General features: G+C 32.0%; 1 protein-coding gene across 1 annotated transcript in view; it reads right to left on the bottom strand.

The window, feature by feature from the left end:
- LOC130447761 (tetraspanin-2A) overlaps positions 1–21,434 on the bottom strand; it is a 207,612-nt gene that overhangs the window by 76,376 nt on the left and 109,802 nt on the right. The window lies entirely within an intron of this gene.

A 21,434-nucleotide genomic window follows, 5' to 3' on the forward strand; every position in this document is an offset into this window, starting at 1 on the left:
GCGAAGTAAGACCAGGTCTAAACCCGGAAAACCAGCGACAATAATGACTCTAGATAGTGCAGTATCACTAAAAATCGAAGCGAGTTGATCGGCACACTGCTGTTGGTTTAATTCACGTCGAAAGTTAAAGAAAAATCCACGCACGAAAAGGTTTGCGATTTGATTCCATTTTTTGACCAAGACGAATGTTTCAAGTATCTGTAAACAACTCAAAAAGCTCTGGTATGACAACACGTTTTCAATAAGTTTGACATTTTTAATGGTGGTTTAATACTCGTAAAGTGAAGAATACATCTCTAATGAACAAAAGCAGTAAAATCTGTAGAAACTGAATAAAATCATTAGTTATAAGGTTTGTACTTCTCATGTTTCCATACTCACTGATGAAATGGAATTTGATTGGTGTTGAGTTGTAAGCAATTGCTCTCATTTCAGTTAACCCCTTACAAGTAGTTCAAAAAGATTCAGATGTTTATATTACGTTTATATAGAATTAATGTGAAAGAATGTTAAAAATGTTAAAAAAAATATTTTACTAAAAACAATTTTCATATCCTCCTAAAGACTATAAAATCGATAAACACCTGATTGGAATTTCAGAAACTAACTATCATCTAGTACAGACAAGAGACAAATAAAAATTTCTTCATACACATTCATACACTCCCTTAAATACGATGACATCTGGAAAGTACTTCCTACCACTCTTAGTACTTCTGTTAGGGTCATAGTTTTCTCTTTTGCTTGTTTTTTTGTCTCTATTCATGAATCTAATATGATGTTTTAACCATTCTCTTCTTTCTTAAGGTAATAACATAAACTTCATTTTTTTCCCATATCTTAAAAACATTCTTGATAAATATCGTTGGATGGTGCTTCGCAAAGATGGGATTGCTAGATCTAAGATTCCATGGATCAGCAGACCCTATAATTAACGTTCTCTATTTAATTTTTCTCCTCAGTGTCTTTATTGTTGATAGCTGTTCAAACTGTTTACTCAGCATTGTTTTTCAAACGTGATATTCTATGTTATATTGTGTGTGTACTAGTCTTCTAAACTCTTGTCGGTGTCGTCGAAATTTACCTTTACCTGTTGAAAATTTGGAGAAGAATTTTTCTGCCAGTTTTGGAGACTAATCAAGATACTTTCGAATTTAAGTGACTAAACAAGATTTAAAAAAGCGATAAACCATTTTAAAAACCATTTTTCGGGGCATGGCAGTTAGGAGTTATTTTCATGTTTACAAATAAAATCCTAGTAATTATAAAAATAATTACCGTTTCGTGTAGTTCATTCTCCTGATTATTGAACATACATTTTAATAGATGATATTATGCAAATGTGGCAGCGCAAGTGTCAGCATGTAGTTCTCGTCAAAATTGAAATTGAAGTCTGTTGTATTCTGCGAATCGAAATTTCACTAGTCATAAACAAGTCGTAACAAGTAAAATATTGTTAGTCATGTCAGTAACCATTAAGTCGTTAAAACAATGATATGTTCTCGTTATCACGACCCAACAGTAACTAATTGTTTTGGTATATAGTTATATAATCATGACTAAAATATGTTTGTGAAACTTGGGGTTAGTTATAATGAAGTGCCTCTAAAATTTATGTAAAGATAAGTCGATTAAATGGTCTCACGAGGATATATAATTCATTTCCATATGTGAAAAGATACTGAATGTAATATAACGGTGTTAATAAATGTCGAGTTTCATCCAATTTTAAGCAAAAATTATCTTTCAATAATTTCAGGGTAATATGTTACGATTATGGTTGTATTCGATTTCTAAAACTTATTCAAAAGTATACCCTCGGAGTCTGAAAATATTGTAGTTTAATGCTTCTCGTGCCTTTTGCTTTTTTTTATCACGGGCTCTTCTTTCCGATGTTATTCTATGGATTCTCTTTTGGATATGAGATCATAGTACAAACCCATAGTTTCATCATCCCTTACAATACGTTACACTTTCTAGCACCAAAGCTCGAAGAAACTACCCTTGAGACTTCTCTCTGATGCGTGCATCAAGATTTTTGTGAATTTACTATATGAGGCCAAGGCTTATGCACCGTACGACGTAGCCATTTCTAAGTCTAGGTGAATATGAGGAATTACTCTATTTGGTAACTTATTTCAATTCAAAATGTTTTTTCTATTTTGCTTCAATTCAGCTGCTCATATATGGAATCATTTCCAGCACTCATCGATATCTTTGATACGTCGCCTCTCTCAAACTTACGTATCTTGTAGAGCTCGTGAAATTTTTTAACTCTTATTGTCATGAAACAGCAATATCATATGAGTTATCTCATGTGATTGTAGTTACTTCTACGTATTTAGTTCCATGTTACAATTTTCAGATGGATGAAAACCAGCAACTCTACAAAAAGTTTTTTTATCCAGTGCAACACTCTATATTTGATCTAGATTTACAATTTCCCGTATTTTTTTTTTCTTTTTTTTTCAAGAATCTCACCTTCTAATATTCAAATGGCCAAAAACAACTATTTCAATATAATTGATTAATTATATTTTAACTTTTTAGAGGATGAACCAAAACTGACACCGAAGCTCCATATGTATTTCATATTATTCTCAAATATTACTAACAGAAAATAAGGAGTGAACTTAGCTAGCTCAGGGAAAAAATTATTGATATATTATTATTATTATTAAATATTATTATGAAAATTAATCCTTTTCATACATAATCGCCAAGTCCATTTACCCATTTTTCTGAGAACACAAACAAATTACTTAACCTGTAGGAACGAAGTCCTTGATAGTACCAGCAGATGTTTTCTCGTCAGCTTCATATTCTGAAAAAAGCTTCGAACTCATGAAATACTCACTGTTTGCTAAATAAAGGTTAAGTAACCGGTGAATAATTCTTTTGTTGATTTAGCAACTGGATTAACAATTCTCATCCAGCAGGATGTTACCTTGTGTCAACATACCAAACTATTTGCGTCTGAAGGTTTTATGTAACATTGTAGAGGTATCACAACATTGATTGAAATTGATGGTTGGGTCCAAAATATAATAATTCTCATGACCTTTTAGTTGGTGATCTAAGTTATTTCTGTTACCTAGTTATTGCTGCTTATTGCGTCGAAAAATAATGAAGCCAAGTACCATCTCCCGATATGATTGGTAAAATTCTGGTTATCAGAAAGAGAATTTTATTAATCTTTTCCTGTTTTACCCCGGTTCTCGACATCCTGTCTGCCTGAATAAAACGAAGTTTTGTCTGCTATTTGCTACTTCTCTTTCATTTTACTCGATTTATTAACAAAACTCCAATGAAAGCTCCATCTACTACATAATTTTTGTATTGTTTGATAGGATTGATTTGGTTAGATTTTCACATTATTGAATAATTAATTTATTAACTTTAACGACAAAATCTCAAATTAGCAATGATGAATTTTTCTAATGAAAATTTCATAATTTTTATATTCATTTCCAATGAAGCTATCGAACCATTATCCATAGAATATTAGATTATTTTGAAGGTGTCTTTGTCCACTTGGTGCACACTTCAGTAATGGAAGAATATCTTCTTGAGTAATATTTGTAATTCAATTCACTATAGGTATAATGTTATGAATAAATAAATGAATAAAGCTTTAGACTTTTCAATAAACTTAAATTTGATTACCCACTTTATGAGTAATAGTTTCTCAAACTATCGGAGTACTTTATTCCTCAATATATAAAATTATATTGAGGAATGTTCTTGTATCCAATTTCCCTTTATTAAAGTAGCAGTTTGCTCTTAAGTATAGTATAAAACGAAAGTAAAGTTGAATTGAAATACAAATAATGTAGAAAATTGATAACGTAATTTGGTAACTTCTATTGTAGTGATTTTCAAGTTAATGGATGGTGTTTACGCTTTTATATCCTCACCAGGAATAAAAGATACACGTATTTGAGGTTTAAGATGAATAATATAATTATACAAGCGGGATAAAGCAGATAAAACTATTATGAAGCTTCTCATTTACAACTCAACATGGAAAAGCTTATCAGAGATTATTTTTACAAAATCATATACATATAATAATATCCAATCCTATTTTTTCTATATGCTCTATTGAAAGCGATTCGATTGCTGGAAGTTTCCTTCCAAATATTGCCTGTTTTGTATCCCAATTTGAACAATTCCATCAAAAATTGAAGAATTGGAATTTTATGTAAAATATAATTGATAATCCACTAATAGTCATAAAAATACATAAACTTTTTTTTCGGCTTTTATCAGTTTGGTCAAAATCTACGAATGGATCTTGAGAGTTTCAAAAATGACAATGAAAACAAAAATGATGGGAAAACAGAATTCCAGTCACAAGTTATTGTTTATACTTGAATGTTAATTGCAATTTAATAATGAAAAAATCATTTTCTAAAATAACAAAAATTTTTTGCCTATTCTTTTGTGAATCTCAATAACTACCTGATGAACGTATCCTGGGATCTAGAAATTTCTCTGAAATGCATCTTCTGATCGCATTTTGATACTTAACGATTATTTCAAGTGATTGAAGGAAGTTTTTTCTATTTCATATATTATATTTTAAACTTTTATTTTGCTGATTTTATTTTGATATATTACAGAAGCAGTTCAAAGAATAGATTCGATATTTACATATCCAAAAGAAAGTCGAGGTTGTTTTCGTAAAAAATCATTTCTTATTTGAATCGGCAGAGAATGTATGCTATAATAGCTTGCGATGAGACCTATAAACGTGAACATTATTCACGGCAGAGGAAAACACTAGCTATTTTTGTAGAACATCATTTCATATTTGATTTGGCAGATATTGTTTATTTACTTCACAAAAAACTCACATTATCAATGGAACATGAGGACAACAAACAAAATTTTGACGAATCAAGATATTGATGATTCGTCATATCTAAAAAAATCTAAAAAAACGTTTACATTTATCAGCTTCTCTTTTATCAATATCCAATTTTTAACAAAAGCAATTGATAATGTGATGGCGTCAATAGCAGTTTCTCTAAAACTCATCGGAAGCGTAGTGAAGTACTTAACATCTAAAAATAGTGCGTAGTATTTGTATTCGAAAGTATAGAAATTCGATTCGTGTATGAATTGATGGATAGGAACTACGCAAACCGATTAATCTAAATGGTATGACGATTTAACATTATACTGTTAAGTAAGGAAGCCAAGTTCAAATGTAAGATTCATGAGAATAACCGATGAAACTAATGTAATTAAAATCAAAGGACAAGTCAGAAAAACTAGCAATATTGAGGTCGACGTGACACCAATCTTCGTTTAGAACAAGATAAGGAGAATCCAATAGGTTTATAGATCATCTTTCGTAATGAAATAGCGGATATCCAGGTTCAGTCTCTTTTCTTTAGACATATTTCTGGAGCGTCTGGTATACTTCTCCATGTTTAATTTGATTTCTCTTTGAGTAGTAGGAAGTGAGAGAACGAGTCTTGTTCCTTTCTAAATCTTATTGTATGTCGTATCTTGTTAAAAGTTTCATTATAATAAAAAATTTGAAACATTTACAAAATTGTTTCGCAATTCCATTCAGTTGTGTACCCTCATTACTCTAAAATGGTTTTTCAAACTATGTTATTTACAACAAATATATTCCACAGAAATTTACGGAATGAATTTGTTATTTAAATTCACGTCACATTTCCAAATAGTGAACAAGCAGGTGATTTTATGAACGTTGAATCTAATCTAGGGCACTTGGTGTTGTACCACATATTAAATCTTGTTAAGCTTGTTGTATATTTTTTCTTTGAACTTCTTTTTGGAGTAGATTTGTTTCCCAACCTGTGAAAAAATGTATGTAGAGAACATTTTGTTTCTGGTTTTTTGCTTTCCACAACCTTTTCAAAGCTAAAAAACATAGGGGTTAGAACCGCAGGAAAGTAAATCCATTCGTTGAGAATGAGGGTGTGTACATAAGCAGATAACGTAATTTTGATGGAAAATAGGGAATGGTATATTTTTTAGAATATTTAATATCACATCGTGAACTTTTAAACAGAGATTAGAGGTTTCCTATTAGCATCTATATTGATAAAGATAATCGCGTTCAGTCGAGGAAAAAATACTGCAATTCTACATTATTTGAAAAAATTGATATGTTCGATAATATATCAGAAGAAAAATTTTTTAGTATTGAACTTCTTCTTCTACTTCAGTTTCTAATACTTTTCAGATTCATGATTTGTTAAGTTTACTTTGTAATGAATAAGAATAATCCACCCAGTGATATATTTTCATACCAGTAGGAATATAATACTAATATAATTAGAATTTAGAACGCGAATGTCCATATTAGACACTAAAGTAACCATAGAAACTGCTGGGTAAATTTTCGTTGTTATTACATATGTTTTGTCAGCATAATCCACTTTTTATGCAACTCTATATGTTCATTATTTCAATTTTCTTAGGGATTATCATTGTTAAATAAAACTCAGTAGAGGCTTGTTAATCTGGATTTATGCTACTTCACATGTTCACATGTTGTTATTATAATTTCCATTGAAATGTAAAGGTATTGAATAATAATTTATTACTAAGAAAATTTTTAACTTCTCATTGAGAAGCTCTAAAGGAAAAAAATTAGTGAAAACAGACTAATAAATGATAGTCATTGAAATCTTATATATTAAAAAATTGATGATTTCCATTCCGAGTCCGTTCAGGCGTTCTACCCAACCGATTTGCTCAATTTTTTTTTTAATGAAAGGTATTGATGCACAAATCAGCCATCAACCATCGGATTTCATCTAATTTTCACCATTCTCAAGTTATACTCAAATGAGATTTCCCCCTGTACATTACTTATGGGAGTTTTTCACATACACACGTTCTATCTTCAATATCTCAGGTTCTATTCAAGGTAGAGACTTCGTTTTGGTTTAAGAACACTCGCTAAAAAACCTTCTTTCTTTTGAGTTTGAACACTTAAATCGGTTGAGTTGAAGAGGAGCTAGGCGCGGACATTCAATGTGGAGTTATGGATTTTTGTAGGTTTTTGGTAATTTTTCTACATTCAAAGATCTATATCTCAGGTTCTAATATAGCTACAGAGTTCGTTCTTTCCTATTATAATGATTTCTGATACTCATTTAATGGATTCTATGCGAGCGATGCCGCGGGTAAAAGCTAGTATCTAATGAAAATGATGATATGACCTTCACATCAAACTAAGTGGTAGAGGTGAATATGATTAGGCTACCAAATCCGAAATGGACATGAATACCATCAATAGATTCAATTTTGTAACACATTTGAATGATTTTCCTTCAGATACAGCTGGATTTGAGCTAGGTAAGAGGTAATAAAGTCACCCTACAATAAGTTCCCAAACACACTCGAGTGCAGGGACATTAAATAGCAGATAGACTTGCTAAATTTGTACACCTTAATCCTCACCTGAAATCACCTACAGAACAATACAAAAATACAAGAATAAGAGAACGAAAAGATAGAATCGGTTACTAGAGTAATGTTCAGGGCGAAAACAAAATATTATTGGTAATCTATTGAGTGTATAAATTTAAGTGAAAGCAATTTATGGATATTAATAGTTTTGTCGAGGGCATTGTCACATGAAGACGGTAGATTTTACAAAGCATACAACCTACAAATTCTGCTACGTAGATAAATAAACCTCCACTCAGGTTTTTTGAAAGTGTTAGAGTTCACGGAGCTCTAGAGCATTACACTTTGGGGCGTATGAAATAAATAAAGAAGAGCTTTGGTAGCTGAATCCAATCCACAACCTAAATTTGTTGCAGGCGTAGCGATTATTAGAACAGCTGTACACCCTGAGTATGCTCAGTATCACAGCGAGAAGAAAAGACAAAATAGAACCTTTGGATCGATGTTTATATAAAACTTTGAGCTGTATATTGTGATATAACACTTTATATACCAGTCATCTTCAACGAAAGTTGAACAATGATGAACATAACTGAATGAAATGAAATTCGGTTATTGAAGGAACAATGTACAATTTTAATTCAATAGCATCCGTATTTTCATCTCAAATATCCTTTTATATTGGGAAATGTTATAATTTTAGAATACTCAACACAAAAATCAGAACACTGTCTAACTTTTTCACTTCTATAATGTTTATAAGTTTATTGTAGAAGGATTTTCAATTGAACCTTCTATTCTTCTATTGAGAAAGGGTTGTTTTGAGGCCTACTTATCAAATTACTATTATGAATAATACTATAATATGATATTATAAAAAAATGCAAACACCTTCAAAATTTTATGTACTAATTTTCAATAAAATATCACAATTTCTGGTATAGAGCCTAATAGGCACATGCACTTTACTATCGTGTTATACATTTACAGGGAAATGCAATTAGGAACCAATAAATAGAACAAAATTGCATGGCGTGTCTCTCACATATGCTTCTAATGAAATTTGGAATATATGATGTCTGCATCGAGCTGTTGTTACCCAAATTAACCAAATTCACAGCACAAAATTAATTACCGAGTAAATGACTGATCTTAAAGCCTCATTATTCGTAAAGGGAGTTCATTTAGTATAGCTTTTAATTAATACTGGTCTCATTAATTTTATAAAAATTCGTAAGTACTAAGTACTACTACTATTGATGTTGAAATTCCTCAATTCAATACTTTTTCGATATAATTATTTAATATAGCTTTTGTTTGATACAAATTTCATTTCTCTATCATCCTGGGAATTATTGATTTATTTTTGGCAACATATGAAATTTTTTTTGAATTGTATATTATTCTTATGAATAATCATACAACTTTAGTTTATTTTGTAAATATCAACTAACCCATTATTGATACAATTTGATTCAATTAATAGAAAATTACAAATTACAAAAAACAATTGTTCCAGAAAAAAATAAAAACCTTAGAACATGACGAAATCTCATCTAAAATGATTAAGTATGTGGTAAAAAAAGGAGAGCAGAATTGTAATTGGATTATTATCCAAAAATAAATAGCCGATTAAAAGAGCATAATATAGGATGAGCAAAAATTGCACAGAAAACAGAGAAATAACAGTGTTTGTATATTTAGTTTTAACTATAATCATACAAATATATTTACTGAATTTGTTACTTCTTAGACCTTTCTTGATAAATTTTGACCTAATGTGGACTTTATCAAAATAGTTGCGAGATTTAGACAGATGGCCACGGCAGGGTCAACGTCCCAAGAGCTAGCTGAGTCTCAAATATTGAGAGTAACTCCACAAACTGTTAAAAATGTTCTAGCAAATGTTAAAAATAAAGTCACCGTAACTAATATTGTTTCTCCACTGACCGAGAAATGCCGTGCGGCTAGGTTAAGAGTATGTGAGCTGGAATTTTCACCTTTGAGGTAATGTGCTTTCCACGGACAAGTCCAGATTTTCTTTAAATATTTTTAGATCGAAGATAACCTGTTCATAGAAGTTCTGATGATGTATTGACCTTTGAAAAAAATTAGGCTTAGAGGATTAGATAGAGGATTATTAACTCTTCCTAGGTACATTACAGAGATTTTAGAGGCACATGTTACTCCTTATCCCCCTTTTAAAGGCAATTAATTTGTGTTAATGCACGTCCCATTGTCGCTAGAATAATAAATCAATATCTTTAAATAGTTTCAGACTGGAAACTACGCAGCACGGACTTAAACTCTAATGAGTATATGTGGGAAAATATTCACAGATCTGATACCAACTCAACTTAACAACTGCAAGAAGTAATAATGAGTGGTTGGGAAAATTTGGACCAAAATTTTCGGAGGACTTGATCAGAAGTATGCCACGGCGTTGTCGTGTTGTGATTAGAGTTCAAGGAGGTACTAAATTAAATTCATCTAGTTTCAAAATAGTGATTGTGGAATGTATTTTCCGATTTCTAAGTTGTTTACACTCTCATTTTGTGTTATTAATTTGAATACAGAAAAAAGTTTAGATCATGATAGTTATTGTATATAATTAGTGGTGTCTTTTGTAGTAACAATTCACTTTAGAACACAATAAAACGCTTCAAATTATACATTTCATTGTATTTTCTCTCGTTTGAATGAAAATGGGAAACACTACTCTTCATACTCCTTTCATTATCTTTTTATCCAATTTTGTCAAGTACGCGTCAAACTCAGTCCCTTGATACGCCTTGAAGCTATCATCACTCTGGCCCCTTTTTGATTAGAAAACAACCAACGTTTTATTACGTAACTAAAACCCTTTTACGTAGTTCAAGTAACGTCTTATTTTCAATTTTATTTAGGTTGTTGAAGTACGAGCAGATTAGCTGAGATACTAATTGTCTCTTGTACTGTGAAGAATATTAAATAATTTCATTATAAAACTATTTCTATACTTCGTTGTTAGTCTTGTTCACTTTTATTATCCTGAACGCCTATTTAGTCAAGAAGAAAATACACAAAATTCAGTCTACTAATTTACATTTTGAACACACTATGCACTAATTTATATACACTACCTAAGCCCGAGTTATTTTCGTTGCCTCAAATAATATATTTGTACTTCCTTGGCTATCAGCCTGCTGGTGAAGTGATATTAAATCGGTTCTTATAAAAACTTTCAAATAAATTGTGGATGTGAATATTTCTGAATGTGAAGTTTAAGGCACAAGCATCGCGAGCGTCGTACAATACTTTATCTACGATCATATTAAAAAAATACTTCTGTTAATGAGTTATGAATATATATTTGTGACACAATTCTAGAAATATACCATAAGATCGTTCTTCTTGTAATTTTTAATTTTTTTAGTGCTACATCAATCTAAAAAATCGCCCTATGATCTTTGATGACTTTCCAGAAACAAGTTTTGAGTTACATTGAACGAAATTTCTGCAATTCCAGGAGAAGTACTATCAGATTCTCTTTCCATGCTGATTCATATTAATCAAACTTCCAAAAATATTTTGTAAAATAACTATAACGTCTTTACTGACAGTACAAAATGTTATAATGATTACCCCATTCAAAAACTTTGTGCTTTTTCGCACTCTTTTAGGTGTTATGATGAAACTTCTATTTAAAAAGATTGCTCATTTACGTACACTTTTAGATGTATGTATAATATGTAATTTCACGTATTTATATGAGGTTTAGAATGCCTCAATTAAATGGTTGCCGTAGAGGAAATCTATTTGAACATTGTCTATCCTAATACAACTTTTTTCATCACTCTGAAGGTGGCATAATCCTTTGTTATTCTCTACTTTGATCACATATTTTGTTTCTTCAAGTCAGAATTGAAGCTCTAATATAAATTGCAAATAAGAAGGTTTGAAGTAATGATGTAGATAATATATCATTCAAATAAATATGCCCGTAAATTGAACACGAACTTGCTACAAAATAAATTGGCTGCATCAATATTAACTAGGAAATTTACTTGCTTCTACCACGAGAGGTGAAATAAAAAGTTATAGCCGTCTAATAGTAATATGCGTGGAAAAAACACGTAATTTTCCAGTTCATTTAATCTAGTACAATTTCTCATCAAAAACGCTGTCCAAGCTTGAGAGGCGTATAATTCAAACTAAAATATATAACATAGATACTGGTAATAAATCTTCCAAAATCTAACTGATGTTTGACAAAAATATAAAGTTGAAACGCTAGAAAATAATGACACTTTTGAGTTCTAAATTGTCGGTAAGGAAAGTTTAAGTGGCAAGGCGTCAAGAGAAATCGATTACACCGAAATGTTTTTAGCTTTGAACTCTGGAGGGTTTTCAAAGCGGCTAGGAGCTTGCAATTAAATGTTCAGAGTTTCTTGAGGTGAGATGGATTGGTGAAGAAAGTTGGGGTTTTACTAGAGCTTCATTTATAGGTTATTACTCGGTTTAACTTGTTTTTAAATTTATTTCGACATTTAGTCGATTGAAATTTGAACTTTTTCTCTGGAAAATTATTGGAATTGTTAAAAGAACTTCTCTAATTTTCTGAAAGTTTAATTGTTTCAATTGTGGTGAGAGTTTAACGGAGAAATATTCCAATTTCATTTTCGTCGTAGAAAAACAATTTAAATAATTAACAATACGCGTACCAAATATTTATTTCTCACAGATTAATTACATTATACGTACTTGAATATCTGCTAGTTTCATTAATTAAAAAGATACTACAGTTTTTGTTTCAAACTGGAAAATCGAAAATACAGGAAACGACTGCTTACCTATTATTTAAAACAACAGAGGGTTGAAATACGATAATCATTTTGTATGTTTTTGTTTGAACATAGTGAAATAGTTAGATTACAGGACTTTTTCTAAATGTAACAGCATGTGTGGTATGGTAACAAGTTATTTAAATTTTTTTTATCCAAAATGTTTACCTCCATTAAAAGAAATAATGGTCATTAATGATCCGTTATGTCGAATATGTATGAGTTAAAACTTGATAATTGGTGTTTATTCTAAAAAACTGGATCGTAAATTTTTTGAGAATCAGTTTGTCTATATCTATTTGTTATAACGACGGAGTTCTGACAAAATAGCTTAACCGACAAAATTACCCGATGTGAGATAATTATTTTAAATTAAACCTCTTAGTATTCCTCGTCGATATTATGGGAAGAATGAACTTTCAACAGTCGCTATCGCAAAATTTTCAGGTTTAAAATATGTTAAGCAACAAACGTTCCTACTCCGGTCTCGATTAAAGTACTGTTACGAACAAATTCACTAAATGGTTCCCAAGGCCGGCCATGTTTCATATGTTTCATAAATGGCGGAAGCACTTTTGATGTTTTCTTTTAGAGTTTTTCATTATACCGGGCGGTTTATTCACAGTATTTCTTCTATATAATTAAGAAAAAAGTCCATTTACTTATTTCTTTTGGTTCTGGAACTTCTAAGAATTTTATTTAGGTATATAAGTAAGTAAATTATTATTAGTTGAGTGTATTGTATAGAGTGTAAATATATTACGAACGTGAGGGACAGTGTTTATTAATTAACCCCACGAATAGAATGAGTGTAAATAAATACGAAATATATCGACAGATCGTCCACGCATTTTTTTCCTGGAGCTTGTAAAGTGGTGTTAATGAGATCTCAATCATCTTTCATAATAATAATTTTGATAAATTTGCATTTTCAGTTACGGTTTTCTGATAAGATTAGAAGAAATCCTTTACGGTTATTCATTTTGTGAGAATGGAAATAGCCATACAAACAAGTTATGATATCTGAAGGCGTCTTGAGACTGATATTAAGATTAAAAGGAAGCTGAGAAAGCTGGAATTACGTAGAAAAGCAGAAAAAATTCCAAAAAAGGAAAGAGAAGCTTTGGTGAAAGAGTTAGTATGCGATAATTCAAAATATATAAGAAATATGTAAGCCATATCGCAAAAGTACAGAATGTAGTTCAAAAATCTAAAAATGGTCACTCAAATATTCTGAGAAGCAGAAAAATCAGAGCTTAGAAGTTTCAGTGACGAGTTTGTGGTTGTCGACGGGAATGGAAAAGTGGATAATAAGATTTTTCATTTTTTTCTAAAAGCGAGGAAGGAGATACAGAAGTGTATTCCAAAACACAAAAAGGTCAACTCGAAATTGTTAATATGATTGGTATTATATTCTCGTGGCCCTTCTTCAGCATGATCCTTCTGGAAATCCTGCACTATATAAATAAAAAGCATTCTGAAGGAAATTTGGCATTTGGCCAGATATGGTAACTGCTCATAATGCAACGGACGTTGTGAGACCTTTTGCAGAGTTGAATATGATACTAATTGAACGTTTTTGGCGAGATTTGAAAAGAAACATATATTCTGAAGGTTGAGAAACTGCTATACATAAAGAATTGAAAAAGAGGAATTTGAGACCAGACCAGAGAACACCATAACTAAGCGACTTTTAATAACTACTAAAATGCAAACGATGGAATCAATAGCGGGATACACCACCAGATGACCACAAGAGAAATGTAAAATAACGGAGTTATGTAACATCCATGATGTAGTGAGATGGGTAAGAAATAGGCGAAGGGAATGGAGAGACCACGTGGACAGAATGTTAAATGACAGGTTTGCAAAGATTGCAAAGGAAGAAAAACCGAATATATTCCGACCTCCAGGACGACCAATTACAAGATGGTATGAAAGCTGCTCTTCATCAAACCAGCTGCAGCTAGGCAATCATTGATGGAAACACAAGACTAAGTCATAACGTACGATGAAGAAGAAGAATTTGAGAAAACTTCAGCAAACGCCAGATTCAGTATTTCATAATTTGATGTAATATTTAAAAAAAATAGGACAGCGAGCCGGCTGGGTGCTGATTCAGTTGTATGAAATTATATCTATAACCATTCTTTCCCAGGCTAGTGCAAATAATTGGATTGAAACGAACAGTGTGTATGGATTTTTTTCCCTACACTCATATATTGAAATTAGAATCCGTAAGTAACATACTACTAATTTAAATAGTTCAAATTTTTCTACTTCCCATAAATTTTTAATACATATTATTTTATATAACTACATTCACGCATTCAATCTTTTTAGATGGATTATGATTGCAAAAATTGAGAATTCCATTCAAAATGTATCTTAGGCCATATTTTTTCAAGATAATATCTAGTGTCTGACTACTTAACTTAAGTTTGATTTGATACGAAAGCTTCAAAACACTCTGTATAAATATGATACCAAATGCATCATATAACATTACCGAAATCGTGGTTCGTAATCCTTATTGTATGGGACATTTTGGTTTGCTTCTCCTGTGGGAACAGGATATACTTATATTTCACATAAAAGTTCCGACGGCATTGTGACTTCTAAAAACATTTAGTGAAGTGTGCTATCAGTGATATTCGATAGGTTACGTGATACCCATCGGAAAAATTTCAATATAAATGGAAAAAATATTTTAGACAATCAACTTCCTTATGTGACCCGTTGAAAAAAACGTACGGAAGACGTTTGGAAACGAGATAAAAAACTTTCATTACTGAAGTTTTCTCACTGAGAATAATTTTTAAGGTTTCAAATTATTATGATTTGTTATTATTGGTAGTGTGATTGAAATTCAAAATGAGATACAGCTAAGAAAAAGAGCAACGGCGACTTTTTGAAATAGTCCAGACAAAAGAAGAGTTCAATGATGAGGAGGAAATTATGGAAACCATGTTGTAGAAAAGAGATCTGAGGATAGAGACATAAGAAGAAATCACAAAAGTGAGCAAACCGGAAATACTATTGAACTTCAGTTCATAGGGAAAATTTATTTACCAAATGGGCCAAGAATGTTCCTTCTACAAACATCAGAACCCGTACAGAGAATATAGCAATACAGTACCAGGTCCAAAAGTTGATGCAAAGAATAAATCTAAAATTGTTGATATTTCAAGTTATCTATTCGATTTAAACATGTTACAAATAATTGTTGATGAGAAAAATGGATTCAGAAAGTTTACCTTCTGATTCTGAGAGATATTTTGAAAAAAATCGAGCCCTAATTGGATTATTACATCTTGTTAGGAAATCAAATCATTTGAATACTAATGACTTATCGAACACAGTTGGTACTGGCATACAGATTTTTCAGTTAACCGTAGACAAGAAAAGATTTAGCGTTTTAATAAGACTTACTAAAACTGAGAGATCCACTTTAGGCAAAGTAGCTTCAATTAAAACTATATTTACAACATGGAATCAAAATCGAAAGTTTCTCTCATTCTCAATTTGTTACTGTTGGCGAAGAACTGAAGGTCTTCAGAGGCAAGATGTTCTTTTCGACAGTGCATGCTAAGTACACGTAATAGTTATAGTTGCTTGAGGATAGCCCTATATACTATCAACTTGTGGCTTATCCGTCAGATATGACTTTAGAAGGGTAAAAAGGAATGTGGTAGTTGTTTCTTTATCTTGTTGAGTAGGCCCTTGTGCCAGACCTTATCGAATGCTTGACTATATGTCTATGAAAGCTACCGAGAGGAAGGATTTCATTTCTAGCGCATTTGTGATTTCCCGAACAATTCTATGTACCTGCTCTATTGTGCCATGTTTTACTCTAAATCCAAATCGATGATCTGAGAAATCGTGAGATTATAAATTGTTGAGTGGGTCAGAATTATTTACTTCTTGGAAGCCTAATAAACTTTCTCTGATGCCCTTAATTTTATCGATTCGAAGCAATCAGATTGTCAATTTCAGCATACCTTGACCACTATTGAATCTTTTAGTTATTGAAATTTCATAAAGAATGATTATATTTTTCAATACACCTTGTATATTGGGTAATGTAACCTATTGCATCGGTTAGAATACTCATAAAAAATATTATATGAATGATAGTTATTATAGAATACATCCAAAAATGTTAAGTATTTAAAATAACAAAAATCCGTTATTTTTAATGAGTAGAGCAATAATTATTTTATTATAAAATACCAAAAAGCTATTGTTATGGATTTATTTATTTCCCATTTTGTACATCAAATCTATTAGAATTGACCGGGAATGTTATTTCGCAATATAGGTAATTTGATAAATCATGACCTGATATTCAATAAAATAACTGAATTTACTGATATGTTGGGATTAAAATCTGAAATATAAAACTCCCATTTAAAAACAGTTTTCTATCAAATATATTGGAAGAGGAAATGAATTGTGTTTAATAACTTCATGTTTCCGTTAACATGATATAATGATTGCGCAGATTTAATCTTGCTACACAATAAATAAGAGTCTTCTTCAATCTCATATCACTACCAGCTTTTCAATTAAGTAGATCTACTTCTCTCCACAAAGAATTTTGTTGGTAGCTGCTAAAGAAATAAAATTATGGGAGAATATCAGAGTAATTGATAGTACCGCCAATGACAAGTGAAAATATTGTCACATCCTTTTTTGATACTAACAGTTATTAATATACAATACAACTCTTCTAATCCAAACGTCTTACCGCTACTTTCCGAATGTCGAGTAGGTTGCCCTGACTATCTCTTAGGAATGCGAGGTCTCGGATCAACTCAAGTGTAGGCAAATCTACCATTTTTTTATATTAAGAAGAAGAATAGATAGGATATTAGGTTGTGAGAACTGAAAGGGTGCTTGAAAGACATTTAAAGCTCTCGAAGATCCATCACTATAAGATGCATTGTTTATAGAACAGCGACGAAAAAAACGAGAAGGCGGAATACTTTCATGAAAGCCTTGGTTGACGATAATTTTCTGTCGGTGTAAGTTGGTTAGAAAATTTAACAAGAGACACGGAATACGTCAACGCAAAATAACTGGCGAGAAGTTGTCAAACAACGATGACGATATTATCAAGTAGAAATATTTATCTGCAGAGCACAATCTATGTTGCTTATGAGCCTAATTTGTATTGGAAAACAACACCATACAAAATACTGGCATTTGACTTTCAAAAGAAGTTTCAAAAAAAGATTAAGTTTCATGTCATGTGCAAATGCTCGTGGGACGCAAAAACTGCCATTAGAAAAGCACAAAAGCCACGTGTCTTTGAATCTGTACGATAGATACCAGTACATTACATGGTGCAAAGAAATGCATAAGTAATGAGACCTACATTTTTAGAGTGGATTAAAGGATACAGTTTGTCCAAAGGAAAAAAATTCTTATCTAAGAAAAGTCCACCACTGATATTGCTTGTTGATAATGAGCTGGCACATATTCTTGATGAAGACCCACAATCCATTGACGAAAATTTGAGAGTGTTATACATGCCTCTTAATTGCACTGTTTTCTTCCAATGGACCAGAATGTTATTCAAAACATGAAGGTGAATTATAAGAAAAAACTTTTGCTTCAAATCTATGCACAACAATAATTGGAAACTGAATTTACTCTGTTCGATGTCTTCAAGAAGACCACTGCTTTTTCATTGGCTCAAAGTTGACATCAGTTGAATGCGAAACTAATAAAAAAATCTTTCTTGTAGATCACATAGAGAGGATGACTTTGAACCCGAAAATCATATTCCTTTAATCTCGTTAATAGAGGCTGAAATCTATTGCTTCTTATTAAATGATGATCACCTGAATGAAACTGAACCTCTTGTTGATTAGAAATAATAAGACAGTAACACACAAGAATGTGAGGAAGAAAAGTGCAGATATGTCTCACGTTGAACCAGTAGCAACCGTTTCCAATTCAAGAGCGGTATCTGTCTTAAATACATGAGCCTGTATGAGCTGACCAAGTGGATATACATTTGCCAGAAAAAATGCTTTCACGTAAATTACGTGACAAAGCTTTTCATTTGTCACTATATACCTCTCGATGAACTAAAATACTGGATTTCTCTAAAAAAGTTATGTGATGTTTCACTATAATATACTAGTTATATTTCGTTAAATATATTCTATACGAGGTCTGGCTATTAAATAACGGGAGTGGTTTCGAAAAACGGTTTTATTATAAAAATTATTATATATTCGAATGCTCCCCCTCAATATACCCCCTCCCCTCGCCACACATCTTTCCAAAGCAGTGCTGGAAGTCTTCTTTAGTGAGTGCCTTTAGGAGCTCTGTCGTTTTTTGCTTTACCACTTCCATCGACAAAAATCGGGTCCCTTCCAAAGCAGATTTTATCTTCGGAAACAAAAAAAAGTCGCACGGTGCCAAATCTGGTGATTGCGGTGGATATTCGAACACTGGAGTGCACTTACTGGCCAAATACTGTTTCACAGTTAGCGCGTTATAAGCAGGTGCAAAATCAACGAATTGTTCTTTCACAACTCGGGCCGTTCTTTACAAACTCGTTCTCGCAGTGTTGCCAATACTGACAAATAGTAAGTCTGATCCTCTGGAATCCATTTATATATCACGATAACGTTAATGTCGAAAAAAACGATCAACATTGTCTTGAATTTTGATTTGCTCTCTCAGCCCTCACTAAAGCACTTAAACTAATCAAAAACATAAGCAATATATAGAGAATTATCTCCATAGGCAACTTGCAACAATTTAAAGCACTCAGTCGGAGTTTTTCTCAATTTAACGAGAAATTTGGGATTGATACGTTGCTCTTGTTTTTCGTCACACATAGTTATCAGTACGAGAAGAAACACGTTCGTATCAAACCGCTACTGCACAAATACTATAATAGTGAGGGTATCGTGTTTTGGGACATGCATAGACAAGCACTACTCGTCTAGGGCGCCCTCTAGGCGAGCAGTATCTTTATTTGATAGCCAGACCTCGTATATTCTCTGTTCTATAATCTGAACGGTGGTAAATTGGTTTGGATTAAAGAGGTCTTGAGGTTTATTCTACTCCATAGCTACTATAATGAAAATAACAAAGATTCAGATAAATACTATCCCACTATACGAATATATATCACATTAAAATAAAAATCAAAATAATTGAATGTTCTTTTCTAATTCTATTTCCAACAAGTACCATGTATAATATCTATATAACTGTTCAAAATTCTGTCTCCACTTGACCCCGAAAGTAAGGGAGCCAAGAACACATAATCAGAAATGTCGACCCCTTGTTCCCAGGAGTCATGTCAACATTTTAGTGTAATTGGATCCGAACATCGTAGTGACCGTTCTAGCTGCCCTTTATGTACTGAAAAGTTTCCTATCTATTTCTGTGCTTCGCATAACTGCCTTTCTGAGGATATCACATAACTACTTCTCGAGATATATTCATAATCCTCGAATAGAAGAAATAAAACGGGAAATGGAAGAAAGAATATCAGTTTAATGTTGATGGAATATTTGTCCTATTCGCTTGGGATATAAATCCGTTCATCAATATTTCTTAGTCTATTATTTCTATTTAAAATATATCGGTTTAATGGTAATGGTATAACTTGGATAGAAGTTTACGGCTTTGTTCGTGTAGCATTTCGTGTAGCACGGCTTTCATTGAATAGTTATACAATCATTCTAAAGCACCCAGTTTATTACCGTTCTGATTCAGGTATGTACTGATAAATGAGGAATTGATCAATGGTGAAAATCGATGTGAAAAATTTTTTTGTTTACCGTTGTTTTGGTTCCATTGAAAGAGTCCGGTTCACTATTTACAATAAATATTTCCACTTCTCAATACTCATAAAAATGACTTCTATATTATTCTTTAACAATTTTTTCAAATTATACTGTATTTTTTTTAAGTTTTCTTGTATAACTTTTTGTCCTTATTGTGAAATATTATTGGTAACCACGTTTGAACGACAGTTGTTTTCGGTTGAAAGCATTGTATGATCAATTTTAAGAAATTATTGAGGGACAAGAGCTCTAAATTCAGCACGTGATTTGTGGTGATCTCCAACTATCAGATTGGTGACTGAATTGAATGTCAGAATTTCACACATAAAAGAGGCGAAATGTCATCTTGAATTTTGTATGGAAAGAGGAGGTCTGTGTCTAGTTGTACTGAACCCTTTTTTATTATGAATAATTAAGAGACTTAGAGAGTGGTTCGATAAGTACTAATCTCAAACAAGAAAAAAACAAGAATTTTTGAAAAGTGTCGATTCATTTTTCAATATGGTATCATTTTGGTACGATACACTGAACCCAGCAATGTTCTAGCTTCTTTAATTCGTCTAAAAAATAGTAATGTAAGCGTCCTCTTCATTCTACTCACATTTCTGCTCGGTGAGTGACGGTTTTAAGTTCGAACAAAAAAATTGAAGAGTACAATAGATAATGCTTCCATTCTAACCCCAATAGAATAAAACTTTTTCCTTCGAAATAATGTTCGCTGGGTGGAATTCAACTGTTTCTTGGTCTCTGTAAAGTCACACAAATCATGGTGGATACCAGAAGCAATATGTCGTTGACTGTCAAGAGAGGATCCAAAATCTTTTTCAAATAGAGCTTGAATGGTTTCAAAAACTATACTGAAGTGGTCGCACATTTGAGCTAAGTGAGCAAGCTCAGCACCATGATATGACCTGCGCAATGTTTGGCTGTACCTAGTGTATTAGTTACCTTACTGACCTTCAATCAGCGATTTACTAATACAACATGGACTTTTTCATGTTATTTTTCATGATAGACGTTTTCCGGACATTGTAGCTTATCAACAGCCGATGGGTAATTATTGAAACTATATTAACTAATTTGTGAAAGTCGCCATCCAAAAAGTAGACAAATTTTTGATCTCGTGGCACAAAACAATAGTCAATTCATCGACCGTTATTGGTTATATTTCATTGTTATAAATCCCGTGATTGCGCATAATTGCAAAAGTGAAAAAAAAACGAAATCACCAGTTCCATACAGTTAAAATTTGGATAGAAGCCCTCTATCACACGATATTACTGCCATCGGGCAGTGAGACCAAGTACTTATCCGACTGTTCTCGTATATTTCTTCTGATATGCAATTCAAAACGAGAGACTGATAATTATCCTAATAGCTCACATTG

The sequence above is a fragment of the Diorhabda sublineata genome, chromosome 8 (assembly GCF_026230105.1).
Source record: "Diorhabda sublineata isolate icDioSubl1.1 chromosome 8, icDioSubl1.1, whole genome shotgun sequence".
Classification (NCBI taxonomy): domain Eukaryota; kingdom Metazoa; phylum Arthropoda; class Insecta; order Coleoptera; family Chrysomelidae; genus Diorhabda; species Diorhabda sublineata.